The sequence below is a fragment of the Rhinopithecus bieti genome, unplaced genomic scaffold (assembly GCF_001698545.2).
Source record: "Rhinopithecus bieti isolate Rb0 unplaced genomic scaffold, ASM169854v2 scaffold_23862, whole genome shotgun sequence".
NCBI classification, from domain to species: domain Eukaryota; kingdom Metazoa; phylum Chordata; class Mammalia; order Primates; family Cercopithecidae; genus Rhinopithecus; species Rhinopithecus bieti.
This window is the reverse complement of record NW_016811338.1, coordinates 1,144,382-1,154,679: the sequence shown is the minus strand read 5'-3', so window position 1 is coordinate 1,154,679 and position 10,298 is coordinate 1,144,382. Positions and strand designations below refer to the sequence as shown.

Genomic DNA, 10,298 nt, shown 5'->3' with positions numbered 1-10,298 from the left:
TAGTTCACATATGAGTGAGATCATGCCGTATCTGTCTTTCTATTGTACAACATGGAAACTATAGTTAATAACAATATACCGTATTCTATAAAAATTCTAGGAGAGTTTTCTCACCACAAAAATGATAACTATTAGTGGTAATACATATGGTAATTAGCTAGATTTAGTCATTCCACAATGTATATACATGTTACAGCATTATGTTGTACACAATAAGTACATATAATTTTATCTGTCAAAGTAAAATAAAATCACATATATTTAAAACAAAACTCATAACAAAGTTAGGAGTGAAAATGGCATAAAAATTTAGAAAGTAATCTACAGCATGTTATTAAAATGGCTATACCTTCCCATCAATGTCTTTGTCATTTGCACTGCTATAACAAAAATGATGTAAACTGGGTGGCTTAAACAACAGAAATTTATTTCTCACAGTTCTGGAGACTGGAAAGTCCAAAGTCAAGGTGACAGCCATTGTGGTTTCTGGTGAGGGTCCTCTTCCTGGTTATGTTTTCACATAGCAGAGAGAGAGAGCGTGGTGGGGGCAGGGGCAGGGGCAGGCAGGCAGTCTCTTGTGTCTCTTAGAAGGTCACTGATTCCATCATGAGGGCTTTATCCTCATGACCACTTCCCAAAGGCCCTATCTCCAAATATCATCACACTGGGAATTAGTGTTTCAACATGTAAATTTTGGGGAGAAACAAACATTCAATCAATAGCCATCTAATATTTACATTTATCGATATCCTAAATATACCATCCAGAAGTAAAAAGCCACATGCATAAAAACATTTAATAATACAATATGTGGATAATATGCCATAATAGTATTTTACACTATTATATGCAGCAGTGTATAATATAAAGAGCCAGACTATCTAACAATAGATTTTCCTTAATAAAATCATAAAACATGAAGCTATTAAAGTTACAAATATAAAAACTACTTAGCAAAGTGAAAAATGTATATAACTGAAAAAAAAGATAAGACAAGTTATACAGTATGATTATGTCTATATTGAAGTTATGTGTGACCACAGATAAGACCTAGATAAAAATATGGGGAACCTAAATATTTATTAGAAAAGCATAACCATAAGTTAATTTTTTAAATTGATGTATGGGTTTACAGTCTTGGTTATTTTTTTCAAAGTAAATAAAAGAATGGACTTTAATCTTTATTTATAGGATGCCAAGAGATATGAAATTCCACGTAGAAATACGAAACCCATTCAGAGGATAAGCTTCATATGGTATATACATTTTGGAACTGTTCAAGTATAGTTTCAGTGTTAAAAAATCCTACAATAACAAAACACATTTAAAAATAGTTCTTAGAGAAACAGCAACACAAACTTATACCAAACATAGGACACAACAACTGTATGCCTCAGCTTACATGATCTAAATGTGAAATATTGCAAGAGTCTCATTCTGAACATGGGAGGCATAGCTTTCAGAGGTAGTTTCTGGCACATTTTGATCTTTCTCTTCCTCTACAGAAAAGTACTTCCCAACGAAGCTTATTGAAGTCTTATATACAACCTCGTTTGCATGGTTTTGTAGAGCTTCAGTTTTGTCTAAGCCTCCACATTCTTCAATCATTATACTAAGTTTCTCAGTTTCACCTAGTTTCTCAGCAACCTGAAAGATATTTGAAATGGCGTCCAGAGTAACCAGAATAATCTTGGTATCTTTCACAGTTAAGGGGTTTGTCAATGGTTCTATTATGCCACAATGAACAAGGTATACGATCTGTTCAACTGTTCCACCACTTGTAGAGTTGGTCACAGCCCCTACGGCTTCCTTTTGTGTCTTAAAATCTGCCTTAGAGAGAACACTGACTAATCTATAATTCACAGGTTGCTGTATCTGGTCCTGAAGGCCAGCTATGATGGTTGACATAGTCCATGTAGCTTCCTTCTGAACGTTAGTTTTAGGCTGGGAAAGATGGTGAGTGCTCCTGCATCATTAACAACCTGAGTCTGTCCATCTGTACCAGTGACAATATTCCCTATGGCTCTTAGTGCAGGAGTCACAACTGGCAATTCAGAAGCTCCTAGAAGCTTCCTGAGTTGGGTCACAACTTCTGTTTTCACGACCATGTCAATCCATTCATTCAGACCATCAGTAAGGTAGGAAACAGCCCAGCCTGTATCTACTAATACTTCTAGATTATTGTGATGAAGGAGCCAAACTAAAGTAGGAAGAATTTTCTCAACAGCACCTAATGGGGCTGCAGGATTCTGTTGCAACAAAGGTTTGTAAGTGTCTGGGTAAGATTACATAAGTAACCACATGCTAAAGATGATATATCAGGAACTGTGAGAAGAGCCAATAGTGGGTCAGCTATAATGCTTCATTTCTGTACGGTCTTTTCCCTTGTTCTTGAATCTCTTCAGTTGGGCAGCTGGTGAATTCACATTCTTGTTGGTGAACATGGTTATGAGACAAAGGGAGAAAGCTGTTCTGCAGGCCCAGGCTTCCACGGGAGGCGATGCAGGGCTCACTGGCTGTAGGGCAACTGTGCTCAAAACTTCCACCTTGGGTCAGCCCAAAGACTGTGTGTCTTCATTATACATTGTGCAATGACAATTTTTTTTAATGAAATAATAGCTAAACTTAAAGGGTTTTTGCTTGGTAGGTTTCTTGAAGTTTGATAAGACAGTGTGTGTGGCTAGGGTTGCCAGATTTAACTAATAAAAACAGAGGACTCCCAGATAAATTTGAATTTTAGTTGAACGGCGAATGCTTTTACTATAAGTACTTCCCATTCAATATCTGGCACATAATTTTACTACAAAAGCATTCACTGTTTGTCTGAAATTCAAATCAGGATGGGTGTTGTGCAATTTATCTGACAATCATGCTTGTGCCATTGAGGACCTCATACCTACTCCAGACATTCACCACTCATATTAATGGTGCATGGTGATGCCCCAGTATGCATGGGATGAGGGTGATGGGAAGATTTAACACTCATTGGAAGAAGCAACCTTGGCTTTTACCAAATAAAAATATGTTCCACTTTTTATTGTCACATTACGTATTTTAGGAAATCCTGATTTGATCCATGAGGGCCAGAAATGAAAACATTCTGAAACAAAATTAAGAGAAGAATAAAGAATGAGACAAGGAAAACTGAGATCATGGGAGATAACAGGAACTAACATTTTCCCACGTTTTCAAGCCCAGGAACAACTGCGTGAAACTAGTCTACAGCATACATCCTGAGAAAGCCCCAGTAACAATATAAAGTATTGTACACTTTATATTTTCAAAAGACCCAACTAAATAAAACATTTGGAGAAGATCCAGAATGGTCCAGGAACTACTGTCACTGAAGGATCTAATGGATTTTTGCCAGATTGTTCACTTTTGTCAACGTGTGTTCATGATCATCTATGGATAAACAATGTTGCCTAAAGGGCAGTGCATAGCTGCTTCTAGATTGTAGATTTATTAGCTAATACAATGCTTCATTGAAATTTTATATCCATTTTCTTCTTGATATATTGCAATTCACAGCATCTTTAGTCACAGGTGTGAACGGCCTAGGCAAATAGGTCAGATGCAGCAAGAATCCTAAAGCTATAGTCAGCCTGTGGTATTGAAAACCTAGAAAGAATACTGGAGCTTAGAGAATAAACCAAGAGTGAAGGAAGGTGAGTGAAGAGAGGTAGAGAAGGACTAAAATCCCAGAAAAGTGTTGGATACTCAGAGAACTGCAACGGGTAGCCCCTGTGGAAATGCAGAGGAAGGACTACTATAATCTGGTTTGGGGCAGGTGACTTTGTTTCACTTTTATTAATTAGAAGTGGCTTTTAATAGACCCCTCATTCCTATGTGGGTCTATTATGATCCTATACACGATCCTATACATGATCATTGCCATGTATAGGGGCTACAGATCAACTTTTGTAAAAATGGAGTCAAGAGGTTTCTGGCAGATGTCCTTGAACATTCAACTGGCTTGTATGTAATCACCTTATACAATATTTTGACTCAATCTGTTAAGTAGGCCAACAATTTGCAAACAATGTATTTCTGAACCCAAACTAAGATAATTTAACTACTTAACTGCTGCAATAGTCTCTTAATTTAAGTGGTATTCCCATTTCTTCTTTTGTTTTCCTGCCATCCAGTTAACACCCAGGACTCAGCATAACATTTAGAGTATAAATCAATCAGATCATATAATGCCCCTGCTTAAACTTTCCAAGGATACTTCTGAGCTTCTGATCAGGATGTGAACTGGAAAGAACACGGCTCCCATTCTTTTAACACAAAAAATCTAAGCAGACTGCAAGTTCACAGCTTTGAATCTATGAAGAGTAGAAAGAAAGTCATTTCTATTACTAGCATTAAAACTTATTTAGCTCAGTTCTATGTCCTACATAAAATGTCCAGCTCCCAACAAAAAAATATGAGGTCCATAAAAAGGCAATATGGAACAACACATTGACAAAGACAAAGCAATCAACAGAACCACACTCAGATATGACATGGATGTTAATGTTATCTGACAGGAATTTTAAATTATTATGACTAATTTGTTCATGGCTACAAAATGTTCTTTAGAATTCAAGATCAGATGGGAAATCCCAGAGAGTGAAATAGAAGGGCCAGGTGCGGTGGCTCACACTTGTAATCCCAGCACTTTGGGAAGCTGAGGCGGGCAGATCACGAGGTCAGGAGTTCGAGACCAGTTGGCCAACACAGTGAAACCCCATCTCTACTAAAAATACAAAAAAAAAATTAGCTGGGTGTGGTGGCAGGCACCTGTAATCCCAGCTACTCAGGAGGCTGAGGCAGGAGAATCACTTGAATCCGGGAGGTGGAGGTTGCAATGAACCATGATTGCACCACTGCACTCCAGCCTGGGCCGCAGAGCTAGACTCCATCTCAAAAAACAAAAAAGGAAATAAGGAAAAGGAAGGAAGGAAGAAAGGAAGGGAGGGAGGGACGGGGGAGGCAGGGAGGGGTAGTAGAAATGCTGGAAATGAAACAGTAATTGCAATGAAGATTTTGTACACATGACACAGTGAGAATAAAATTGGTAACCTGAAGATAAGTCAATAGAAATCACATTTCTTTAAAAGGATGTTTAAAAACTCTCAAAACTCAACAATAAGAAAGCAAGAACCCTGATAAAAATGAGTAAAGAGTTGAGCCTTCAGCAAAGGAGATATACAGATGGCAAATAAGCATATAAAAGATGCTTAATATCATTAATGCAAATTAAAACCACAATTAGACACAACCAGACTTTTTTAAAATTTATTTTGTTAGAAACAAGCTTTAATTGTATCATGTGAAACTTGACATTTTAAAATTGTACAAGTATTTTGACATCTGCCTCCCACATTTCATGTCTTAAAATGATGGCAAAATACCCACCAATCACAGGATTGATGGGTTTAATGAGTTTAACCCTCAGTTCCTATTCGCAGCACCCAATATTCCTTTGAAATATGAAAACAGACCTGGCAGTGGCCAACAGTGAATTTCTGCCCCCAATACTAACAGAGTTGAAAAGTTCAGGTTCTCTGAGCGTTATGTTGCAGTGGCACTTCTCCAGAATTGGTACCTTCCCATACTTGGGGGACTTCAAATGTACCAGTGAAAATAGCATTTTCCTCTTCAAGGGAAAGAAAAAAAATCACTTCAAAGCCCAGTAGATCTGTCTGTGAGGCGTTTCCTCCTGTCCCATCCCTTCAGGCTTTTTTATTTTTTATGTTTATTTTTTTGCAGTGGAGCAAGAGAGACCAATAGCTAAACTGAGTTACGAAAAGCAAGACAGTGATGGCCATAAAGGGAGTGACCAGGAGCAACTGGAACACTCCTTTACCTCCCACATCAAATGGATGTGCTTCACAGAAACACAGAAACACACACACACGCGGGCGCGCGCGCGAAACAAATCCACAAAATACAACAGCTAGAATTATGAAATTCATTCATCCAAGGGTAGTAGATGGCATGAAGGAAAGGTGGGGAGTGGGAGTAAATGGCACAAGAAGAAAAACAAAGTATTCAAATCAGTCCAGGCACAGGGACTGGCAAATGCCAGAAAATAGCTGCAGAAAAACCTGTGTTCCTTTCAGACTCGTGATGGTGTTAAAAATCCACACACTGGTGTCAGGAAGATTCTGCCTTATGTGCACCAGAGACAAAAATTCTGATTCCTCAGAAAGAAGGGAATACACAGAAGAACCTTGGCAGAGTGAGTTCTGCCATCCCTGGCAGGGGGAAGTGAATACAGCCTCCCTCCTATCTCACCCATGCCCTTTGCATGTCAGTAGCCTTCAATTTGGCAGGAGATAGATGCAGTGAAGGGAACTGCCCTAAACAGGTTAAGCTGCTCAGGGCAGACTGCAGGTAGACTGTCCTGTAAGAGTCTGTTGCTTAGCAAGACCACCAAGGGCAAGAGGCACAACTGGAAGAGGTACACTGTGCCAGGGGTCTTGGCTTCATTGGCACTGATAAAGAACAAGGATAGAGGAATAAAGGAACAAGGATAGAGAAGAGGCAGCCACTGATAATAAGGCTGCACTGGTAATGAAGACTGCATTGCCATGAGAAAAGCCAAGGGCAAACCAAACCCAAAGCAGTAAGACCAATTCCTTTCTATGTTAGACAACTGCTGGTGCGCTCCAGTTCCTTTACTGAACCAACAATATCTGAAGCAGCACAGTGTGTAGAGAAGAGACATATGCAGGAGACTAACCAGCTGAACAACAAGATGGATGGGAAAGAGACTCACAAACACTCCTTGATTGAGGAAAAGAGCCTGCAGTGAAAGGTTGGAGAGCAAGTCAGCAATTATTTTGCAGACACTAGGAAATGGGTGAGGCTTCCTTACTGGTTTCTCAAATGCCAGATCAGCTATATCTTGAAACCAAATGACATTCACAACTTTGCTAGGCACAAACAATGGAGCACCCAATGAGCACTGGAGATTGATATAAAGAAGAATTCCAGCCATGACCGAGCATCTCCATATCGTGATAGATCACCAATAATTTAGAGTGTCACTGACCAAAGCAGAAGAATAAACACTCAATAAAACAGGAGGAGACTGGACCAGAACACTCCACCATTCCAAGTGCAACACCAAAAAGTTCTACTAACAATACATGGCTCACTCTCTCACTCTTACTCTATATTCTTGGCTCTTCTCTGTGCCAGGACACTACTTGCCCTTCTTCAGTGCTGCTCCTCTCCCTTTTGCTGGATTCAAGCATGGAGTTTGGAGACTGTAGAAGTACCCTTGATGGAATATTTGATTCTCCTGCCAAGGTCCTGGAGAAAGGTTTTAACGTGGTCAGGCATCTCTTCACCACCCAAACTATCAACTACACAGAGGAGACAGAAGTACCCCCAAAATCTGTCACTATGAAGGATCCATAGCTCCACTGCCATAGCTCTGGCCAGGCCTCTCACCCATGGCAGACTTGATCGGCTCCTCAGCACACAGCCGCCCCCATTCTACTGGGCTGCTCCCAGGTCAGGGGCCACACAGGGCTGCTGCCAGGCATTTTTTAAATAGTTAAAAAGAAAATTTAAAAATTAGCGACATCATGTTACTTAGAAGGATACAGAGCAACTGGAAATCTCATATATTGCTGGTAGAAATGCAAAATGTTACAGCATCCTTGGAAAATAGTTTCGCAATTTTTAATAAAGTTAGACACATGCCCTTGATACATCCCAACAACCTTACTTCCAGATAATTACTCAAGAGAAATAAAAGCTATATTTATGCAAATACCTTTATATATTTATAGAGGTTTTATTTTAAAGTCTAAAATGAGACAATGCATATGTTCTTCAAATGGTAAACTGATAAACTTTAGCAAACCCATTCAAAGAGAGGTTGCTCAGGAATAAAAAGGAATGGGCTTGATTCACATGACATAGGTGAATCTCAAATGCATTAAGCCAAGTAAAAGAAACCATATCCAAAAAGCTACATATCATATGATTCCATTTTATATGACTTATTATAGGATGGGAAACACCTCGTAGGTTATATTAATTCATTTTCACACTGCTATTAAGAAATACCCAAGACTGGGTAATTTATAAAGAAAAGAGGTTGAATTGACTCACAGTTCCACAAGACTGGGGAGGCCTCAGGAAACTTACAATCATGGCAGAAGGCATCTCTTCACAGGGCAGCAGGAGAGAGAATGAGTGCCAAAAGAAGGGGGAAGTCCCTTATAAAACCATCAGATTTCATGAGAACTCACTCACTATCACAAGAACAGCATGGGGGAAACCTGGCCCCATGATTCAATTGTCTCCACCTGGTCCTACCCTTGACACATGGGGATTATTATAATTCAAGGTGAGATTTGGGTGGGAACACAGAGCCAAACCACATCATAGAGTGTTAGGGATTGGGAGAGAAGGAAGAGTTGAGTACAAATGCACAGCATGAGAGACTTTGTGATGAGGAAACCCGTATTCATCTGTTCTCACAATGCTAATAAAGACATACCTGAAACTGGGTAATTTATAAATGAAAGAGGTTTAATTGACTCACAGTTCCACATGGCTAGGGAGGCCTCACAATCATGGTGGAAGAGCAATGGACATCTTACATGGCAGCAGGCAAGAGAGAGTTTGTGCAAGGGAACTCTCCTTTATAAAACCTCAGATTTCATGAGAGCTATTCACTATCATGAGAACTGCACAGGAAAGACCTGCCCCCATGATTCAATTACCTCCCACTGGGTCTTTCCCACAACACATGGAAATTGTGGGAGCTCCAATTCAAGATGAGATCTGGGTGGGAACACAGCCAAACCATATCAAAACTATTCTATTTTATGACTGTGGTGGTCAATACATGACTTCATGCATTTGCCAAAATCTGTATAACTGTACCCCATAAACAGCATATTTTACTATATCAGATTTTTAAAAAACTTTTGCAACAGCCTATATAACCATTAAAATTGAAGCTTATTTCCATATCCCGTACAGTTTTGCATAATATTTCTTCTACCTCAAATTGCTCACTCATTCCATTGCTTACTATGCTACAGCAATACAGTTCTTAGTGAACAAAGTAACTTCAACCCTCATGTTATTGTACTTGCCATCAAATTCCTAGAATATCCTTTTCCCCAGGTCTTTATTTTGTTAACTCCTTCTTATCCTTCACATCTCAACTTCAATGTCAACTATCAGATATGCACCCTTAACAGCCAATCTTATATTACCTTCCCTCTATCATATTGCCTTGCTTAGTTACTTCACAATTTCCAGAACCTAAAATTATTTTATTTATTTATGTTTTTACTTATTTGTTACATGTTCCCATCTCTAGAATATAAGCTCCATGAGTGAGGTGTTATTTTCCTCCTTTTCAAAAAGTGTAAAATCCCCAGGCATATAACAGCCAAGTGATAAGTATTTGATAAATGAATGACTGAATTTTAAAACTATTATGTTAAGTGTTCTGAGATAATCCCTCCAAATTTCTCCCAGGCAACACTACTTTTACAAAAAGGAAGAAAATAAATGGCTTGTATGCAACTATAGTATTTCTACAATAAAGTAGATTATGAATTAATTGGTCAAATAATTTGTAAAAGAGGCTATTGAGCATGATCAAAAATCTCCATGGTGCCCTTAAGGTCCAGAATTCTGTTATAATTTTGTTTGAACACAAATTCATTCATTATTAGACTTCAGTAGTGGTTACCTAAGAAAAAGTATACTCAGAGACTGATTACTTTTTATCTCAAAAAATAATAATACTGACAGTCATCAAGATGGCTGACTAGAGGTACCCAGCACTCTTCTCTCCTGAAAAAAAAGACCAAAATAGCAAGTAGATAACCACGTGTCCAATAGCGTAAGCAAAACCACTGGGATTCAGCAGAGAAGTAACAGTGACCCTGAGGCATGGAAACTTGAGATTGCACCATAAAGAGAGAAGCAAACCAGATGGTCAGGATCAGTTAAGAGCCAGGAAAGACTCCCCATTGCAGGAAAAATATACATGAGAGATCCCCAATGGTCCACCTTCCCACCAAAGATGCTTGTAATCCTAACTACAGGTGAGCCCCTCAACCCTCCCATACCCTGAGCCTACAGGCAGCACAATTATGTTATCCCTGCAAGGGAATTCATACTTCGTCTTATCCACCACCAGCACCCAATTTGCTGCAGCCCAGCATCACTTTCAGAGTGGAGCCAACACCAGACTATATCCTGCCTTGGAGCCCAATAACTCCTACATCTCCATACACTTGGGGCCCCATCAACATTCTCCCACA

At 39.2% G+C, this 10,298-nt stretch overlaps 2 pseudogenes; both read right to left on the bottom strand.

The window, feature by feature from the left end:
* Nucleotides 1–1,407: 1,407 nt before the first annotated feature.
* Nucleotides 1,408–2,909, bottom strand: LOC108543309 (importin subunit alpha-1 pseudogene; annotated as a pseudogene).
* Nucleotides 2,910–6,276: 3,367 nt separating this feature from the next.
* On the bottom strand, nt 6,277–7,383 carry LOC108543308 (etoposide-induced protein 2.4 homolog pseudogene; annotated as a pseudogene).
* Nucleotides 7,384–10,298: the final 2,915 nt, after the last annotated feature.